Source organism: Tachypleus tridentatus, chromosome 4, assembly GCF_004210375.1.
Source record: "Tachypleus tridentatus isolate NWPU-2018 chromosome 4, ASM421037v1, whole genome shotgun sequence".
In the NCBI taxonomy this organism is placed as follows: domain Eukaryota; kingdom Metazoa; phylum Arthropoda; class Merostomata; order Xiphosura; family Limulidae; genus Tachypleus; species Tachypleus tridentatus.
The window spans coordinates 118,182,826-118,205,098 of NC_134828.1; the positions used below are offsets into that span (position 1 = coordinate 118,182,826).

Here is a 22,273-nt window from a genome sequence, read left to right on the forward strand (position 1 = left end):
GAACATTATTCTAACGAAATCTAGCAGCTAACTTATCTATGCCAAAATAACTGAATCTAACTTGAATCTATGGTACAATTAACAAAGTTACCTACCACGGTATCAAGTTTTAAACCACTGAAGTGAGCCAACCAGCATCATTCTACCGTACTGACGATAACTAACCAGCATCATTCTACCGTACTGACGATAACTAACCAGAATCATTCTACCGTACTTATGATAGCTAACCAGCATCACTCTAGCGAACTGAATAGAGCCAACCAGCAGCATTCTACCATACTGAAATAGCCAACAGCATCACTCTAGCGAAGTGAAGGGAGCCAACCAGCAGCATTCTACCATACTGAAAACCAGCAGCATTCTACCATACTGAAAACCAGCAGCACTATATCGTACTGAAAATAACCAACCAACATCACTCTATTGTACCGAAGAGAGCCAACCAGCAGCTCTCTAGCACTTATCATGTATACGCAAACACTAGAGTAAGGATACAAGTTCGGATGTGGCTGTAATCAAACAAATAAAACAATTTGTTAGACGTTCAGAAAGACCTACTTTGTGGAATACAGTGGAAAGCATCCCCTGTGAAGCCGCAGTAAGGAACATCTGGAGGAGGTCCTTTCCGACCCCCTGGCCAATGGATGTATGTGCCTGGAATTTTCTCGTAACGCCTTCGGATTCCATAATACGTTGCAACAGGCTGAAAGTAAAAATTATTACAAATTAGAATGTTAACTAAACGCTGTATTCCATAATACGTTGCAACAGGCTGAAAGTAAAAATTATTAAAAATTAGAGTGTTAACTAAACTCTGTATTCCATAATACGTTGCAAAAGGCTGAAAGTAAAAATTATTACAAATTAAAGTGTTAACTAAACTCTGTATTTCATAATACGTTGCAACAGGGTGAAAGTAAAAATTGTTAAAAATTAGAGTGTTAACTAAACTCTGTAAAATAATACACCACCAGTACGGTAAAGTTACCTATACAGGTTTGGTTGGAAATAACGTTGTTATTAGTAGTTACTTTTGGTTTGAACCACATTAGGAATGATAATGATATTGTCCGTCCGACGATCGGCGCTCACCACTGCTGGATATGTCCCTTTATTTTGTGTTATTTGGAAGAAATTTCTGCTAAAAATTGAATTATCTAGCACTAGGATTAGTAGTGATTCTTTATAAGTGTTCAGTTTACCCAGTGAGACCGACCCAAACTAATGACCACGCCTTCTTTACCGCATGTTCAATAGCACCACAAACATTTATAAAAAATACTGTTCAGTCGTCCACAAGATAATAACATTAGACAAGCAACAATTTAAAACCACAAACCAGTTTTGAAGAGGAAGACACGTGCCAGACAGATTATGGCCTTCAGAACTCTGGTTATGATTGTTTTATTAAAAGGTTTTATTGCTATTAAAAAGAAAATTAAACAATGGGTTATGCTTACTGCAAGTATCAAAACATGGGTTATGCTTACTGTAAGTATCAAAACTCGATTTTTAGTGTTGTAAGTCCTTGGAGTTGCCACTGAGTCACCAGAGGATATTTATTATTAGATTGAAGTTATTTATAGTCATATATATATCTCAGATTGATGGATCTTTTCACAATATTTTATTTCCAAGTAAAGAATGATCAGTTCGGTAAGAAATTAACTTAGAAAATACAAATACAGTTATTAGTACTGGAGTATTATTTCTCACCCTCATAATTCCTGTCTCAGGATCCAGATCACTTAGTGTGTAGTCTGCCTCTCTGTCTCCATTTGCATTGATGTAAATATCCCCTGCCATTCCTATGGTGAACAAAACGTATTAATTAATTATATAATCATTACGAGAGTTTAAGAAGTTGGTCTAGCTTTAAGAATATGAGCAGAGACGTTATATTCAACCACGTACGAGATGATTAATGTTTACTAAACATTTTGTAATTTATTGTTACATATTTATATAGTTTATCGTTACAAATTTATATAGTTTTTACTTTAATACAAATTAAGTAATGTTGTTTTATTCATATCAAATTAATATTGTCTTAAATTCACTCACGAGTACTTTGTTTGTTGATTCTTTTCCAAATAAAAAAAGTTGAAAAGTCATGTAACACATCAAAGATGATCCAGAAAAAAAAACCATCCAAGTTAACATTCACAAACTGTTTTATATTTGTTATTTTATCACACTTAAATACACAAAGGATCGAATTTATGTCTTTCAGTTCTCGAAGCTTATTTTGAAATATAGATGTTCCAAAATGAAAACTTTCTCTCACTCTTCATTTTTCAAATTAAAACCTTCTATATTAGGACTAAATGCCTAGATTCCTGTCTTTATTCGCACAATATAGTAACTGTCACTATCAGAAACTGGTGGATTATGACATCATCTGTTCTGAAGTGGTCGACTGAATCATTAAGAAATTTTATGGGGGCAAAATATACTATTTGCCCACCAATATTTTATCACATATCAAGTTTTCTTTCTTTGTTTTAAGCTACCCGTTGCTTTCCCTACCACTGGTATCGAAAAACAATTTTAACGTTGTAAGTTTAAAGAGATACCGCACTGACTCTGGCGCGGGACATATTTTATTTTTGTGTTCGAATTAATTTTGTGCAATTAATTATGTAAAGTACTTTCTCTCTAAGTTCACTGGAACTTTTCTACACATTAAGTAACAATTAATTAGGTAGTGTACTGTGTAAACAGTCACTATCTGTTATGTAGTGTACTGTGTAAACAGTCACTATCTGTTATGTAGTGTACTATGTAAACAGTCACTATCTGTTATATAGTGTACTATGTAAACATTTACCGTCTGATATGTAATGTACTATGTAAACAGTCACTATCTGTTATGTAGTGTACTGTGTAAACAGTCACTATCTGTTATGTACTGTAATGTTTAAACAGTCACTATCTGTTATGTAGTGTACTATGTAAAAAGCACTATCTGTTATGTAGTGTACTGTGTAAACAGTCACTATCTGTTATGGCGTGTACTGTGTAAACAGTCACTATCTGTTATGTAGTGTACTATGTAAACAGTCACTATCTGTTATGGAGTGTACTGTGTAAACAGTCACTATCTGTTATGTAGTGTACTATGTAAACAGTCACTATCTGTTATGTAGTGTACTATGTAAACAGTCACTATCTGTTATGTATGTAATGTACTATGTAAACAGTCACTATCTGTTATGTAGTGTACTGTGTAAACAGTCACTATCTGTTATGTAGTGTACTGTGTAAACAGTCACTATCTGTTATGTAGTGTACTGTGTAAACAGTCACTATCTGTTATGTAGTGTACTGTGTAAACAGTCACTATCTGTTATGTACTGTACTGTGTAAACAGTCACTATCTGTTATGTAGTGTACTGTGTAAACAGTCACTATCTGTTATGTAGTGTACTGTGTAAACAGTCACTATCTGTTATGTAGTGTACTGTGTAAACAGTCACTATCTGTTATGTAGTGTACTGTGTAAACAGTCACTATCTGTTATGTAGTGTACTATGTAAACAGTCACTATCTGTTATGTAGTGTACTGTGTAAACAGTCACTATCTGTTATGTAGTGTACTGTGTAAACAGTCACTATCTGTTATGTAGTGTACTGTGTAAACAGTCACTATCTGTTATGTAGTGTACTGTGTAAACAGTCACTATCTGTTATGTAGTGTACTGTGTAAACAGTCACTATCTGTTATGGAGTGTACTGTGTAAACAGTCACTATCTGTTATGTAGTGTACTGTGTAAACAGTCACTATCTGTTATGTCACTGTTATGTAGTGTGTAAACAGTCACTATCTGTTATGTAGTACTATGTACTGTGTAAACAGTCACTATCTGTTATGTAGTGTACTGTGTAAACAGTCACTATCTGTTATGTAAACAGTGTACTTATGTGTAAAACAGTCACTATCTGTTATGTAGTGTACTGTGTAAACAGTCACTATCTGTTATGTAGTGTACTGTGTAAACAGTCACTATCTGTTATGTAGTGTACTGTGTAAACAGTCACTATCTGTTATGTAGTGTACTGTGTAAACAGTCACTATCTGTTATGTAGTGTACTGTGTAAACAGTCACTATCTGTTATGTAGTGTACTGTGTAAACAGTCACTATCTGTTATGTAGTGTACTGTGTAAACAGTCACTATCTGTTATGTAGTGTACTATGTAAACAGTCACTATCTGTTATGTAGTGTACTGTGTAAACAGTCACTATCTGTTATGTAGTGTACTGTGTAAACAGTCACTATCTGTTATGTAGTGTACTGTGTAAACAGTCACTATCTGTTATGTAGTGTACTGTGTAAACAGTCACTATCTGTTATGTAGTGTACTGTGTAAACAGTCACTATCTGTTATGTAGTGTACTGTGTAAACAGTCACTATCTGTTATGTAGTGTAAACAGTCACTATCTGTTATGTACTGTGTAAACAGTCACTATCTGTTATGTAGTGTACTGTGTAAACAGTCACTATCTGTTATGTAGTGTACTATGTAAACAGTCACTATCTGTTATGTAGTGTACTATGTAAACAGTCACTATCTGTTATGTAGTGTACTATGTAAACAGTCACTATCTGTTATGTAGTGTACTGTGTAAACAGTCACTATCTGTTATGTAGTGTACTGTGTAAACAGTCACTATCTGTTATGTAGTGTACTGTGTAAACAGTCACTATCTGTTATGTAGTGTACTGTGTAAACAGTCACTATCTGTTATGTAGTGTACTGTGTAAACAGTCACTATCTGTTATGTAGTGTACTGTGTAAACAGTCACTATCTGTTATGTAGTGTACTGTGTAAACAGTCACTATCTGTTATGTAGTGTACTGTGTAAACAGTCACTATCTGTTATGTAGTGTACTGTGTAAACAGTCACTATCTGTTATGTAGTGTACTGTGTAAACAGTCACTATCTGTTATGTAGTGTACTGTGTAAACAGTCACTATCTGTTATGTAGTGTACTGTGTAAACAGTCACTATCTGTTATGTAGTGTAAAACAGTCACTATCTGTTATGTAGTGTACTGTGTAAACAGTCACTATCTGTTATGTAGTGTACTGTGTAAACAGTCACTATCTGTTATGTAGTGTACTGTGTAAACAGTCACTATCTGTTATGTAGTGTACTGTGTAAACAGTCACTATCTGTTATGTAGTGTACTGTAAACAGTCACTATCTGTTATGTAGTGTACTATGTAAACAGTCACTATCTGTTATGTAGTGTACTGTGTAAACAGTCACTATCTGTTATGTAGTGTACTGTGTAAACAGTCACTATCTGTTATGTAGTGTACTATGTAAACAGTCACTATCTGTTATGTAGTGTACTGTGTAAACAGTCACTATCTGTTATGTAGTGTACTGTGTAAACAGTCACTATCTGTTATGTAGTGTACTGTGTAAACAGTCACTATCTGTTATGTAGTGTACTGTGTAAACAGTCACTATCTGTTATGTAGTGTACTGTGTAAACAGTCACTATCTGTTATGTAGTGTACTGTGTAAACAGTCACTATCTGTTATGTAGTGTACTGTGTAAACAGTCACTATCTGTTATGTAGTGTACTCACTATGTAAACAGTCACTATCTGTTATGTAGTGTACTGTGTAAACAGTCACTATCTGTTATGTAGTGTACTGTGTAAACAGTCACTATCTGTTATGTAGTGTACTGTGTAAACAGTCACTATCTGTTATGTAGTGTACTGTGTAAACAGTCACTATCTGTTATGTAGTGTACTGTGTAAACAGTCACTATCTGTTATGTAGTGTACTGTGTAAACAGTCACTATCTGTTATGTAGTGTACTGTGTAAACAGTCACTATCTGTTATGTAGTGTACTGTGTAAACAGTCACTATCTGCTATGTAGTGTACTGTGTAAACAGTCACTATCTGTCATATGTTAGTGTACTGTGTAAACAGTCACTATCTGTTATGTAGTGTACTGTGTAAACAGTCACTATCTGTTATGTAGTGTACTGTGTAAACAGTCACTATCTGTTATGTAGTGTACTGTGTAAACAGTCACTATCTGTTATGTAGTGTACTACAGTATATCTGTTATGTAGTGTACTGTGTAAACAGTCACTATCTGTTATGTAGTGTACTCACTATCTGTGTAAACAGTCACTATCTGTTATGTAGTGTACTGTGTAAACAGTCACTATCTGTTATGTAGTGTACTATCTGTAAACAGTCACTATCTGTTATGTAGTGTACTGTGTAAACAGTCACTATCTGTTATGTAGTGTACAGTCACTGTAAACAGTCACTATCTGTTATGTAGTGTACTATGTAAACAGTCACTATCTGTTATGTAGTGTACTGTGTAAACAGTCACTATCTGTTATGTAGTGTACTGTGTAAACAGTCACTATCTGTTATGTAGTGTACTGTGTAAACAGTCACTATCTGTTATGTAGTGTACTGTGTAAACAGTCACTATCTGTTATGTAGTGTACTGTGTAAACAGTCACTATCTGTTATGTAGTGTACTGTGTAAACAGTCACTATCTGTTATGTAGTGTACTGTGTAAACAGTCACTATCTGTTATGTAGTGTACTGTGTAAACAGTCACTATCTGTTATGTAGTGTACTGTGTAAACAGTCACTATCTGTTATGTAGTGTATGTAGTGTACTGTGTAAACAGTCACTATCTGTTATGTAGTGTACTGTGTAAACAGTCACTATCTGTTATGTAGTGTACTGTAAACAGTCACTATCTGTTATGTAGTGTACTGTGTAAACAGTCACTATCTGTTATGTAGTGTACTGTGTAAACAGTCACTATCTGTTATGTAGTGTACTGTGTAAACAGTCACTATCTGTTATGTAGTGTACTGTGTAAACAGTCACTATCTGTTATGTAGTGTACTGTGTAAACAGTCACTATCTGTTATGTAGTGTACTGTGTCAAACAAACAGTCACTATCTGTTATGTAGTGTACTGTGTAAACAGTCACTATCTGTTATGTAGTGTACTGTGTAAACAGTCACTATCTGTTATGTAGTGTACTGTGTAAACAGTCACTATCTGTTATGTAGTGTACTGTGTAAACAGTCACTATCTGTTATGTAGTGTACTGTGTAAACAGTCACTATCTGTTATGTAGTGTACTGTGTAAACAGTCACTATCTGTTATGTAGTGTACTATGTAAACAGTCACTATCTGTTATGTAGTGTACTATGTAAACAGTCACTATCTGTTATGTAGTGTACTATGTAAACAGTCACTATCTGTTATGTAGTGTACTGTGTAAACAGTCACTATCTGTTATGTAGTGTACTGTGTAAACAGTCACTATCTGTTATGTAGTGTACTATGTAAACAGTCACTATCTGTTATGTAGTGTACTGTGTAAACAGTCACTATCTGTTATGTAGTGTACTGTGTAAACAGTCACTATCTGTTATGTAGTGTACTGTGTAAACAGTCACTATCTGTTATGTAGTGTACTGTGTAAAAAGTCACTATCTGTTATGGAGTGTACTATGTAAACAGTCACTATCTGTTATGTAGTGTACTATGTAAACAGTCACTATCTGTTATGTAAACTAGTAAACAGTCACTATCTGTTATGTAGTGTACTGTGTAAACAGTCACTATCTGTTATGTAGTGTACTGTGTAAACAGTCACTATCTGTTATGTAGTGTACTGTGTAAACAGTCACTATCTGTTATGTAGTGTACTGTGTAAACAGTCACTATCTGTTATGTAGTGTACTGTGTAAACAGTCACTATCTGTTATGTAGTGTACTGTGTAAACAGTCACTATCTGTTATGTAGTGTACTGTGTAAACAGTCACTATCTGTTATGTAGTGTACTGTGTAAACAGTCACTATCTGTTATGTAGTGTACACTATCTGTTATGTAGTAAACAGTCACTATCTGTTATGTAGTGTACTGTGTAAACAGTCACTATCTGTTATGTAGTGTACTGTGTAAACAGTCACTATCTGTTATGTAGTGTACTGTGTAAACAGTCACTATCTGTTATGTAGTGTACTGTGTAAACAGTCACTATCTGTTATGTAGTGTACTGTGTAAACAGTCACTATCTGTTATGTAGTGTACTGTGTAAACAGTCACTATCTGTTATGTAGTGTACTGTGTAAACAGTCACTATCTGTTATGTAGTGTACTGTGTAAACAGTCACTATCTGTTATGTAGTGTACTGTGTAAACAGTCACTATCTGTTATGTAGTGTACTGTGTAAACAGTCACTATCTGTTATGTAGTGTACTGTGTAAACAGTCACTATCTGTTATGTAGTGTACTATGTAAACAGTCACTATCTGTTATGTAGTGTACTGTGTAAACAGTCACTATCTGTTATGTAGTGTACTGTGTAAACAGTCACTATCTGTTATGTAGTGTACTGTGTAAACAGTCACTATCTGTTATGTAGTGTACTGTGTAAACAGTCACTATCTGTTATGTAACTGTGTAAACAGTCACTATCTGTTATGTAGTGTACTGTGTAAACAGTCACTATCTGTTATGTAGTGTACTGTGTAAACAGTCACTATCTGTTATGTAGTGTACTGTGTAAACAGTCACTATCTGTTATGTAGTGTACTGTGTAAACAGTCACTATCTGTTATGTAGTGTACTGTGTAAACAGTCACTATCTGTTATGTAGTGTACTGTGTAAACAGTCACTATCTGTTATGTAGTGTACTGTGTAAACAGTCACTATCTGTTATGTAGTGTACTGTGTAAACAGTCACTATCTGTTATGTAGTGTACTATGTAAACAGTCACTATCTGTTATGTAGTGTACTGTGTAAACAGTCACTATCTGTTATGTGTGTAAAACAGTCACTATCTGTTATGTAGTGTACTGTGTAAACAGTCACTATCTGTTATGTAGTGTACTGTGTAAACAGTCACTATCTGTTATGTAGTGTACTGTGTAAACAGTCACTATCTGTTATGTAGTGTACTGTGTAAACAGTCACTATCTGTTATGTAGTGTACTGTAAACAGTCACTATCTGTTATGTAGTGTACTGTGTAAACAGTCACTATCTGTTATGTAGTGTACTGTGTAAACAGTCACTATCTGTTATGTAGTGTACTGTGTAAACAGTCACTATCTGTTATGTAGTGTACTGTGTAAACAGTCACTATCTGTTATGTAGTGTACTGTGTAAACAGTCACTATCTGTTATGTATGTACTGTGTAAACTCACTATGTAAACAGTCACTATCTGTTATGTAGTGTACTGTGTAAACAGTCACTATCTGTTATGTAGTGTACTATGTAAACAGTCACTATCTGTTATGTAGTGTACTGTGTAAACAGTCACTATCTGTTATGTAGTGTACTGTGTAAACAGTCACTATCTGTTATGTAGTGTACTGTGTAAACAGTCACTATCTGTTATGTAGTGTACTGTGTAAACAGTCACTATCTGTTATGTAGTGTACTGTGTAAACAGTCACTATCTGTTATGTAGTGTACTGTGTAAACAGTCACTATCTGTTATGTAGTGTACTGTGTAAACAGTCACTATCTGTTATGTAGTGTACTGTGTAAACAGTCACTATCTGTTATGTAGTGTACTGTGTAAACAGTCACTATCTGTTATGTAGTGTACTGTGTAAACAGTCACTATCTGTTATGTAGTGTACTGTGTAAACAGTCACTATCTGTTATGTAGTGTACTGTGTAAACAGTCACTATCTGTTATGGAGTGTACTGTGTAAACACACATTATCTGTTATGTAAACAGTCACTATCTGTTATGTAGTGTACTGTGTAAACAGTCACTATCTGTTATGTAGTGTACTGTGTAAACAGTCACTATCTGTTATGTAGTGTACTGTGTAAACAGTCACTATCTGTTATGTAGTGTACTGTGTAAACAGTCACTATCTGTTATGTAGTGTACTGTGTAAACAGTCACTATCTGTTATGTAGTGTACTGTGTAAACAGTCACTATCTGTTATGTAGTGTACTATGTAAACAGTCACTATCTGTTATGTAGTGTACTGTGTAAACAGTCACTATCTGTTATGTAGTGTACTGTGTAAACAGTCACTATCTGTTATGTAGTGTACTGTCACTATCTGTTATGTAGTACTGTGTAAACAGTCACTATCTGTTATGTAGTGTACTGTGTAAACAGTCACTATCTGTTATGTAGTGTACTGTGTAAACAGTCACTATCTGTTATGTAGTGTACTGTGTAAACAGTCACTATCTGTTATGTAGTGTACTGTGTAAACAGTCACTATCTGTTATGTAGTGTACTGTGTAAACAGTCACTATCTGTTATGTAGTGTACTGTGTAAACAGTCACTATCTGTTATGTAGTGTACTGTGTAAACAGTCACTATCTGTTATGTAGTGTACTGTGTAAACAGTCACTATCTGTTATGTAGTGTACTATGTAAACAGTCACTATCTGTTATGTAGTGTACTGTGTAAACAGTCACTATCTGTTATGTAGTACTGTGTACACTATCTGTTATGTAACAGTAAACAGTCACTATCTGTTATGTAGTGTACTGTGTAAACAGTCACTATCTGTTATGTAGTGTACTGTGTAAACAGTCACTATCTGTTATGTAGTGTACTGTGTAAACAGTCACTATCTGTTATGTAGTGTACTGTGTAAACAGTCACTATCTGTTATGTAGTGTACTGTGTAAACAGTCACTATCTGTTATGTAGTGTACTGTGTAAACAGTCACTATCTGTTATGTAGTGTACTGTGTAAACAGTCACTATCTGTTATGTAGTGTACTGTGTAAACAGTCACTATCTGTTATGTAGTGTACTGTGTAAACAGTCACTATCTGTTATGTAGTGTACTCACTATCTGTGTAAACAGTCACTATCTGTTATGTAGTGTACTATGTAAACAGTCACTATCTGTTATGTAGTGTACTATGTAAACAGTCACTATCTGTTATGTAGTGTACTGTGTAAACAGTCACTATCTGTTATGTAGTGTACTGTGTAAACAGTCACTATCTGTTATGTAGTGTGTGTAAACAGTCACTATCTGTTAAACTGTGTAAACAGTCACTATCTGTTATGTAGTGTACTGTGTAAACAGTCACTATCTGTTATGTAGTGTACTGTGTAAACAGTCACTATCTGTTATGTAGTGTACTGTGTAAACAGTCACTATCTGTTATGTAGTGTACTGTGTAAACAGTCACTATCTGTTATGTAGTGTACTGTGTAAACAGTCACTATCTGTTATGTAGTGTACTGTGTAAACAGTCACTATCTGTTATGTAGTGTACTGTGTAAACAGTCACTATCTGTTATGTATGTAGTGTATGTAGTGTACTGTGTAAACAGTCACTATCTGTTATGTAGTGTACTGTGTAAACAGTCACTATCTGTTATGTAGTGTACTGTGTAAACAGTCACTATCTGTTATGTAGTGTACTGTGTAAACAGTCACTATCTGTTATGTAGTGTACTGTGTAAACAGTCACTATCTGTTATGTAGTGTAAACAGTGTACTATGTAAACAGTCACTATCTGTTATGTAGTGTACTATGTAAACAGTCACTATCTGTTATGTAGTGTACTATGTAAACAGTCACTATCTGTTATGTAGTGTACTGTGTAAACAGTCACTATCTGTTATGTAGTGTACTGTGTAAACAGTCACTATCTGTTATGTAGTGTACTGTAAACAGTCACTATCTGTTATGTAGTGTACTGTGTAAACAGTCACTATCTGTTATGTAGTGTACTGTGTGTACTGTGTAAACAGTCACTATCTGTTATGTAGTGTACTGTGTAAACAGTCACTATCTGTTATGTAGTGTACTGTGTAAACAGTCACTATCTGTTATGTAGTGTACTGTGTAAACAGTCACTATCTGTTATGTAGTGTACTGTGTAAACAGTCACTATCTGTTATGTGTACTCTGTGTGTAAAACAGTCACTATCTGTTATGTAGTGTACTATGTAAACAGTCACTATCTGTTATGTAGTGTACTATGTAAACAGTCACTATCTGTTATGTAAACAGTCACTATCTGTTATGTAGTGTACTGTCAAACAGTCACTATCTGTTATGTAGTGTACTGTGTAAACAGTCACTATCTGTTATGTAGTGTACTGTGTAAACAGTCACTATCTGTTATGTAGTGTACTGTGTAAACAGTCACTATCTGTTATGTAGTGTACTGTGTAAACAGTCACTATCTGTTATGTAGTGTACTGTGTAAACAGTCACTATCTGTTATGTAGTGTACTGTGTAAACAGTCACTATCTGTTATGTAGTGTACTGTGTAAACAGTCACTATCTGTTATGTAGTGTACTGTGTAAACAGTCACTATCTGTTATGTAGTGTACTGTGTAAACAGTCACTATCTGTTATGTAGTGTACTGTGTAAACAGTCACTGTTATGTGTGTACTGTAAACAGTCACTATCTGTTATGTAGTGTACTATGTAAACAGTCACTATCTGTTATGTAGTGTACTGTGTAAACAGTCACTATCTGTTATGTAGTGTACTGTGTAAACAGTCACTATCTGTTATGTAGTGTACTGTGTAAACAGTCACTATCTGTTATGTAGTGTACTGTGTAAACAGTCACTATCTGTTATGTAGTGTACTGTGTAAACAGTCACTATCTGTTATGTAGTGTACTATGTAAACAGTCACTATCTGTTATGTAGTGTACAAACAGTCACTATCTGTTATGTAGTGTACTGTGTAAACAGTCACTATCTGTTATGTAGTGTACTGTGTAAACAGTCACTATCTGTTATGTAGTGTACTATGTAAACAGTCACTATCTGTTATGTAGTGTACTATGTAAACAGTCACTATCTGTTATGTAGTGTACTGTGTAAACAGTCACTATCTGTTATGTAGTGTACTGTAAACAGTCACTATCTGTATGTAGTGTACTGTGTAAACAGTCACTATCTGTTATGTAGTGTACTGTGTAAACAGTCACTATCTGTTATGTAGTGTACTGTGTACTGTGTAAACAGTCACTATCTGTTATGTAGTGTACTGTGTAAACAGTCACTATCTGTTATGTAGTGTACTGTGTAAACAGTCACTATCTGTTATGTAGTGTACTGTGTAAACAGTCACTATCTGTTATGTAGTGTACTGTGTAAACAGTCACTATCTGTTATGTAGTGTACTATGTAAACAGTCACATCTGTTATGTAGTGTACTGTTATGTAGTAGTGTACTGTGTAAACAGTCACTATCTGTTATGTAGTGTACTGTGTAAACAGTCACTATCTGTTATGTAGTGTACTGTGTAAACAGTCACTATCTGTTATGTAGTGTACTGTGTAAACAGTCACTATCTGTTATGTAGTGTACTGTGTAAACAGTCACTATCTGTTATGTAGTGTACTGTGTAAACAGTCACTATCTGTTATGTAGTGTACTTATCTGTTATGTAGTGTACTGTGTAAACAGTCACTATCTGTTATGTAGTGTACTGTGTAAACAGTCACTATCTGTTATGTAGTGTACTGTGTAAACAGTCACTATCTGTTATGTAGTGTACTGTGTAAACAGTCACTATCTGTTATGTAGTGTACTGTGTAAACAGTCACTATCTGTTATGTAGTGTACTGTGTAAACAGTCACTATCTGTTATGTAGTGTACTGTGTAAACAGTCACTATCTGTTATGTAGTGTACTGTGTAAACAGTCACTATCTGTTATGTAGTGTACTGTGTAAACAGTCACTATCTGTATGTATGTACTGTGTAAACAGTCACTATCTGTTACTGTGTAAACAGTCACTATCTGTTATGTAGTGTACTGTGTAAACAGTCACTATCTGTTATGTAGTGTACTGTGTAAACAGTCACTATCTGTTATGTTATGTAGTGTACTGTGTAAACAGTCACTATCTGTTATGTAGTGTACTGTGTAAACAGTCACTATCTGTTATGTAGTGTACTGTGTAAACAGTCACTATCTGTTATGTAGTGTACTGTGTAAACAGTCACTATCTGTTATGTAGTGTACTGTGTAAACAGTCACTATCTGTTATGTAACTGTGTAAACAGTCACTATCTGTTATGTAGTGTACTGTGTAAACAGTCACTATCTGTTATGTAGTGTACTGTGTAAACAGTCACTATCTGTTATGTAGTGTACTGTGTAAACAGTCACTATCTGTTATGTAGTGTACTGTGTAAACAGTCACTATCTGTTATGTAGTGTACTATGTAAACAGTCACTATCTGTTATGTAGTGTACTGTGTAAACAGTCACTATCTGTTATGTAGTGTACTGTGTAAACAGTCACTATCTGTTATGTAGTGTACTACTGTAAACAGTCACTATCTGTTATGTAGTGTATCTGTTATGTAACTGTGTAAACAGTCACTATCTGTTATGTAGTGTACTATGTAAACAGTCACTATCTGTTATGTAGTGTACTATGTAAACAGTCACTATCTGTTATGTAGTGTACTGTGTAAACAGTCACTATCTGTTATGTAGTGTACTGTGTAAACAGTCACTATCTGTTATGTAGTGTACTGTGTAAACAGTCACTATCTGTTATGTAGTGTACTGTGTAAACAGTCACTATCTGTTATGTAGTGTACTGTGTAAACAGTCACTATCTGTTATGTAGTGTACTGTGTAAACAGTCACTATCTGTTATGTAGTGTACTGTGTAAACAGTCACTATCTGTTATGTAGTGTACTGTGTAAACAGTCACTATCTGTTATGTAGTGTACTGTGTAAACAGTCACTATCTGTTATGTAGTGTACTGTGTAAACAGTCACTATCTGTTATGTAGTGTACTGTGTAAACAGTCACTATCTGTTATGTAGTGTACTGTGTAAACAGTCACTATCTGTTATGTAGTGTACTGTGTAAACAGTCACTATCTGTTATGTAGTGTACTGTGTAAACAGTCACTATCTGTTATGTAGTGTACTGTGTAAACAGTCACTATCTGTTATGTAGTGTACTGTGTAAACAGTCACTATCTGTTATGTAGTGTACTGTGTAAACAGTCACTATCTGTTATGTAGTGTACTGTGTAAACAGTCACTATCTGTTATGTAGTGTACTGTGTAAACAGTCACTATCTGTTATGTAGTGTACTGTGTAAACAGTCACTATCTGTTATGTAGTGTACTGTAAACAGTAAACAGTCACTATCTGTTATGTAGTGTACTGTGTAAACAGTCACTATCTGTTATGTAGTGTACTGTGTAAACAGTCACTATCTGTTATGTAGTGTACTGTGTAAACAGTCACTATCTGTTATGTAGTGTACTGTGTAAACAGTCACTATCTGTTATGTAGTGTACTGTGTAAACAGTCACTATCTGTTATGTAGTGTACAAACAGTCACTATCTGTTATGTAGTGTACTGTGTAAACAGTCACTGTGTAAACAGTCACTATCTGTTATGTAGTGTACTATGTAAACAGTCACTATCTGTTATGTAGTGTACTGTGTAAACAGTCACTATCTGTTATGTAGTGTACTGTGTAAACAGTCACTATCTGTTATGTAGTGTACTGTGTAAACAGTCACTATCTGTTATGTAGTGTACTGTGTAAACAGTCACTATCTGTTATGTAGTGTACTGTGTAAACAGTCACTATCTGTTATGTAGTGTACTGTGTAAACAGTCACTATCTGTTATGTAGTGTACTGTGTCAACAGTCACTATCTGTTATGTAGTGTACTGTGTAAACAGTCACTATCTGTTATGTAGTGTACTGTGTAAACAGTCACTATCTGTTATGTAGTGTACTGTGTAAACAGTCACTATCTGTTATGTAGTGTACTGTGTAAACAGTCACTATCTGTTATGTAGTGTACTTATGTAGTGTAAACAGTCACTATCTGTTATGTAGTGTACTGTGTAAACAGTCACTATCTGTTATGTAGTGTACTGTGTAAACAGTCACTATCTGTTATGTAGTGTACTGTGTAAACAGTCACTATCTGTTATGTAGTGTACTATGTAAACAGTCACTATCTGTTATGTAGTGTACTGTGTAAACAGTCACTATCTGTTATGTAGTGTACTGTGTAAACAGTCACTATCTGTTATGTAGTGTACTGTGTAAACAGTCACTATCTGTTATGTAGTGTACTGTGTAAACAGTCACTATCTGTTATGTAGTGTACTATGTAAACAGTCACTATCTGTTATGTAGTGTACTGTGTAAACAGTCACTATCTGTTATGTAGTGTACTGTGTAAACAGTCACTATCTGTTATGTAGTGTACTGTGTAAACAGTCACTATCTGTTATGTAGTGTACTATGTAAACAGTCACTATCTGTTATGTAGTGTACTGTGTAAACAGTCACTATCTGTTATGTAGTGTACTGTGTAAACAGTCACTATCTGTTATGTAGTGTACTGTGTAAACAGTCACTATCTGTGTAAACAGTCACTATCTGTTATGTAGTGTACTGTGTAAACAGTCACTATCTGTTATGTAGTGTACTGTGTAAACAGTCACTATCTGTTATGTAGTGTACTGTGTAAACAGTCACTATCTGTTATGTAGTGTACTGTGTAAACAGTCACTATCTGTTATGTAGTGTACTGTGTAAACAGTCACTATCTGTTATGTAGTGTACTGTGTAAACAGTCACTATCTGTTATGTAGTGTACTGTGTAAACAGTCACTATCTGTTATGTAGTGTACTGTGTAAACAGTCACTATCTGTTATGTAGTGTACTGTGTAAACAGTCACTATCTGTTATGTAGTGTACTGTGTAAACAGTCACTATCTGTTATGTAGTGTACTGTGTAAACAGTCACTATCTGTTATGTAGTGTACTCACTGTAAACAGTCACTATCTGTTATGTAGTGTACTGTGTAAACAGTCACTATCTGTTATGTAGTGTACTGTGTAAACAGTCACTATCTGTTATGTATGTAATGTACTATGTAAACAGTCACTATCTGTTATGTAGTGTACTGTGTAAACAGTCACTATCTGTTATGTAGTGTACTGTGTAAACAGTCACTATCTGTTATGTAGTGTACTGTGTAAACAGTCACTATCTGTTATGTAGTGTACTGTGTAAACAGTCACTATCTGTTATGTAGTGTACTGTGTAAACAGTCACTATCTGTTATGTAGTGTACTGTGTAAACAGTCACTATCTGTTATGTAGTGTACTATGTAAACAGTCACTATCTGTTATGTAGTGTACTATGTAAACAGTCACTATCTGTTATGTAGTGTACTATGTAAACAGTCACTATCTGTTATGTAGTGTACTGTCACTATCTGTTATGTAACTGTGTAAACAGTCACTATCTGTTATGTAGTGTACTGTGTAAACAGTCACTATCTGTTATGTAGTGTACTGTGTAAACAGTCACTATCTGTTATGTAGTGTACTGTGTAAACAGTCACTATCTGTTATGTAGTGTACTGTGTAAACAGTCACTATCTGTTATGTAGTGTACTGTGTAAACAGTCACTATCTGTTATGTAGTGTACTGTGTAAACAGTCACTATCTGTTATGTAAACACAGTCACTATCTGTTATGTAGTGTACTGTGTAAACAGTCACTATCTGTTATGTAGTGTACTGTGTAAACAGTCACTATCTGTTATGTAGTGTACTGTGTAAACAGTCACTATCTGTTATGTAGTGTACTGTGTAAACAGTCACTATCTGTTATGTAGTGTACTGTGTAAACAGTCACTATCTGTTATGTAGTGTACTGTGTAAACAGTCACTATCTGTTATGTAGTGTACTGTGTAAACAGTCACTATCTGTTATGTAGTGTACTGTGTAAACAGTCACTATCTGTTATGTATGTACTGTGTAAACAGTACTGTTATGTAAAAACAGTCACTATCTGTTATGTAGTGTACTATGTGTAAACAGTCACTATCTGTTATGTAGTGTACTGTGTAAACAGTCACTATCTGTTATGTAGTGTACTATGTAAACAGTCACTATCTGTTATGTAGTGTACTGTGTAAACAGTCACTATCTGTTATGTAGTGTACTGTGTAAACAGTCACTATCTGTTATGTAGTGTACTGTGTAAACAGTCACTATCTGTTATGTAGTGTACTGTGTAAACAGTCACTATCTGTTATGTAGTGTACTGTGTAAACAGTCACTATCTGTTATGTAGTGTACTGTGTAAACAGTCACTATCTGTTATGTAGTGTACTGTGTAAACAGTCACTATCTGTTATGTAGTGTACTGTGTGTAAACAGTCACTATCTGTTATGTAGTGTACTGTGTAAACAGTCATCTGTCACACTATCTGTTATGTAGTGTACTGTGTAAACAGTCACTATCTGTTATGTACTGTGTAAACAGTCACTATCTGTTATGTGTAAAAACAGTCACTATCTGTTATGTAGTGTACTGTGTAAACAGTCACTATCTGTTATGTAGTGTACTGTGTAAACAGTCACTATCTGTTATGTAGTGTACTGTGTAAACAGTCACTATCTGTTATGTAGTGTACTGTGTAAACAGTCACTATCTGTTATGTAGTGTACTGTGTAAACAGTCACTATCTGTTATGTAGTGTACTGTGTAAACTGTGTAAACAGTCACTATCTGTTATGTAGTGTACTGTGTAAACAGTCACTATCTGTTATGTAGTGTACTGTGTAAACAGTCACTATCTGTTATGTAGTGTACTGTGTAAACAGTCACTATCTGTTATGTAGTGTACTGTGTAAACAGTCACTATCTGTTATGTAGTGTACTGTGTAAACAGTCACTATCTGTTATGTAGTGTACTGTGTAAACAGTCACTATCTGTTATGTATGTGTACTGTGTAAACAGTCACTATCTGTTATGTAGTGTACTGTGTAAACAGTCACTATCTGTTATGTAGTGTACTGTGTAAACAGTCACTATCTGTTATGTAGTGTACTGTGTAAACAGTCACTATCTGTTATGTAGTGTACTGTGTAAACAGTCACTATCTGTTATGTAGTACTATGTACTGTGTAAACAGTCACTATCTGTTATGTAGTGTACTGTGTAAACAGTCACTATCTGTTATGTAGTGTACTGTGTAAACAGTCACTATCTGTTATGTAGTGTACTGTGTAAACAGTCACTATCTGTTATGTAGTGTACTGTGTAAACAGTCACTATCTGTTATGTAGTGTACTGTGTAAACAGTCACTATCTGTTATGTAGTGTACTGTGTAAACAGTCACTATCTGTTATGTAGTGTACTGTGTAAACAGTCACTATCTGTTATGTAGTGTACTGTGTAAACAGTCACTATCTGTTATGTAGTGTACTGTGTAAACAGTCACTATCTGTTATGTAGTGTACTGTGTAAACAGTCACTATCTGTTATGTAGTGTACTGTGTAAACAGTCACTATCTGTTATGTAGTGTACTGTGTAAACAGTCACTATCTGTTATGTAGTGTACTGTGTAAACAGTCACTATCTGTTATGTAGTGTACTGTGTAAACAGTCACTATCTGTTATGTAGTGTACTGTGTAAACAGTCACTATCTGTTATGTAGTGTACTGTGTAAACAGTCACTATCTGTTATGTAGTGTACTGTGTAAACAGTCACTATCTGTTATGTAGTGTACTGTGTAAACAGTCACTATCTGTTATGTAGTGTACTGTAAACTGTGTAAACAGTCACTATCTGTTATGTAGTGTACTGTGTAAACAGTCACTATCTGTTATGTAGTGTACTGTGTAAACAGTCACTATCTGTTATGTAGTGTACTGTGTAAACAGTCACTATCTGTTATGTAGTGTACTATGTAAACAGTCACTATCTGTTATGTAGTGTACTGTGTAAACAGTCACTATCTGTTATGTAGTGTACTGTGTAAACAGTCACTATCTGTTATGTAGTGTACTGTGTAAACAGTCACTATCTGTTATGTAGTGTACTATGTAAACAGTCACTATCTGTTATGTAGTGTACTATGTAAACAGTCACTATCTGTTATGTAGTGTACTGTGTAAACAGTCACTATCTGTTATGTAGTGTACTGTGTAAACAGTCACTATCTGTTATGTAGTGTACTGTGTAAATCAGTCATATCTGTTATGTAGTGTACTGTGTAAACAGTCACTATCTGTTATGTAGTGTACTGTGTAAACAGTCACTATCTGTTATGTAGTGTACTGTGTAAACAGTCACTATCTGTTATGTAGTGTACTGTGTAAACAGTCACTATCTGTTATGTAGTGTACTGTGTAAACAGTCACTATCTGTTATGTAGTGTACTGTGTAAACAGTCACTATCTGTTATGTAGTGTACTGTGTAAACAGTCACTATCTGTTATGTAGTGTACTGTGTAAACAGTCACTATCTGTTATGTAGTGTACTGTGTAAACAGTCACTATCTGTTATGTAGTGTACTGTGTAAACAGTCACTATCTGTTATGTAGTGTACTGTGTAAACAGTCACTATCTGTTATGTAGTGTACTGTGTAAACAGTCACTATCTGTTATGTAGTGTACTGTGTAAACAGTCACTATCTGTTATGTAGTGTACTATGTAAACAGTCACTATCTGTTATGTAGTGTACTGTGTAAACAGTCACTATCTGTTATGTAGTGTACTGTGTAAACAGTCACTATCTGTTATGTAGTGTACTGTGTAAACAGTCACTATCTGTTATGTAGTGTACTGTGTAAACAGTCACTATCTGTTATGTAGTGTACTGTGTAAACAGTCACTATCTGTTATGTAGTGTACTGTGTAAACAGTCACTATCTGTTATGTAGTGTACTGTGTAAACAGTCACTATCTGTTATGTAGTGTACTGTGTAAACAGTCACTATCTGTTATGTAGTGTACTGTGTAAACAGTCACTATCTGTTATGTAGTGTACTGTGTAAACAGTCACTATCTGTTATGTAGTGTACTGTGTAAACAGTCACTATCTGTTATGTAGTGTACTATGTGTAAACAGTCACTATCTGTTATGTAGTGTACTGTGTAAACAGTCACTATCTGTTATGTAGTGTACTGTGTAAACAGTCACTATCTGTTATGTAGTGTACTGTGTAAACAGTCACTATCTGTTATGTAGTGTACTATGTAAACAGTCACTATCTGTTATGTAGTGTACTGTGTAAACAGTCACTATCTGTTATGTAGTGTACTGTAAACAGTCACTAGTCACTGTTATGTACTGTGTAAAACTGTGTAAACAGTCACTATCTGTTATGTAGTGTACTGTGTAAACAGTCACTATCTGTTATGTAGTGTACTGTGTAAACAGTCACTATCTGTTATGTAGTGTACTGTGTAAACAGTCACTATCTGTTATGTAGTGTACTGTGTAAACAGTCACTATCTGTTATGTAGTGTACTGTGTAAACAGTCACTATCTGTTATGTAGTGTACTGTGTAAACAGTCACTATCTGTTATGTAGTGTACTGTGTAAACAGTCACTATCTGTTATGTAGTGTACTGTGTAAACAGTCACTATCTGTTATGTAGTACTGTGTAAACACTATCTGTTATGTAGTGTACTATGTAAACAGTCACTATCTGTTATGTAGTGTACTGTGTAAACAGTCACTATCTGTTATGTAGTGTACTGTGTAAACAGTCACTATCTGTTATGTAGTGTACTGTGTAAACAGTCACTATCTGTTATGTAGTGTACTGTGTAAACAGTCACTATCTGTTATGTAGTGTACTGTGTAAACAGTCACTATCTGTTATGTAGTGTACTGTGTAAACAGTCACTATCTGTTATGTAGTGTACTGTGTAAACAGTCACTATCTGTTATGTAGTGTACTGTGTAAACAGTCACTATCTGTTATGTAGTGTACTGTGTAAACAGTCACTATCTGTTATGTAGTGTACTATGTAAACAGTCACTATCTGTTATGTAGTGTACTATGTAAACAGTCACTATCTGTTATGTAGTGTACTGTGTAAACAGTCACTATCTGTTATGTAGTGTACTGTGTAAACAGTCACTATCTGTTATGTAGTGTACTATGTAAACAGTCACTATCTGTTATGTAGTGTACTGTGTAAACAGTCACTATCTGTTATGTAGTGTACTGTGTAAACAGTCACTATCTGTTATGTAGTGTACTGTGTAAACAGTCACTATCTGTTATGTAAACAGTCAGTCACTATCTGTTATGTAGTGTACTGTGTAAACAGTCACTATCTGTTATGTAGTGTACTGTGTAAACAGTCACTATCTGTTATGTAGTGTACTGTGTAAACAGTCACTATCTGTTATGTACTGTGTGTACTGT

At 34.7% G+C, this 22,273-nt stretch overlaps 1 pseudogene across 1 annotated transcript in view; it reads right to left on the reverse strand.

The window, feature by feature from the left end:
• The window catches only part of LOC143248206 (atrial natriuretic peptide receptor 1-like), a 138,644-nt pseudogene that overhangs the window by 87,285 nt on the left and 29,086 nt on the right, over positions 1–22,273 (reverse strand). Inside the window, exons 3-4 of the transcript XR_013026815.1 lie at positions 1,720–1,811; positions 562–706 (exon numbers count right to left, since the gene is read on the reverse strand). The product of XR_013026815.1 is annotated as an atrial natriuretic peptide receptor 1-like (transcript). The remainder of the gene's footprint in view (positions 1–561; positions 707–1,719; positions 1,812–22,273) is intronic.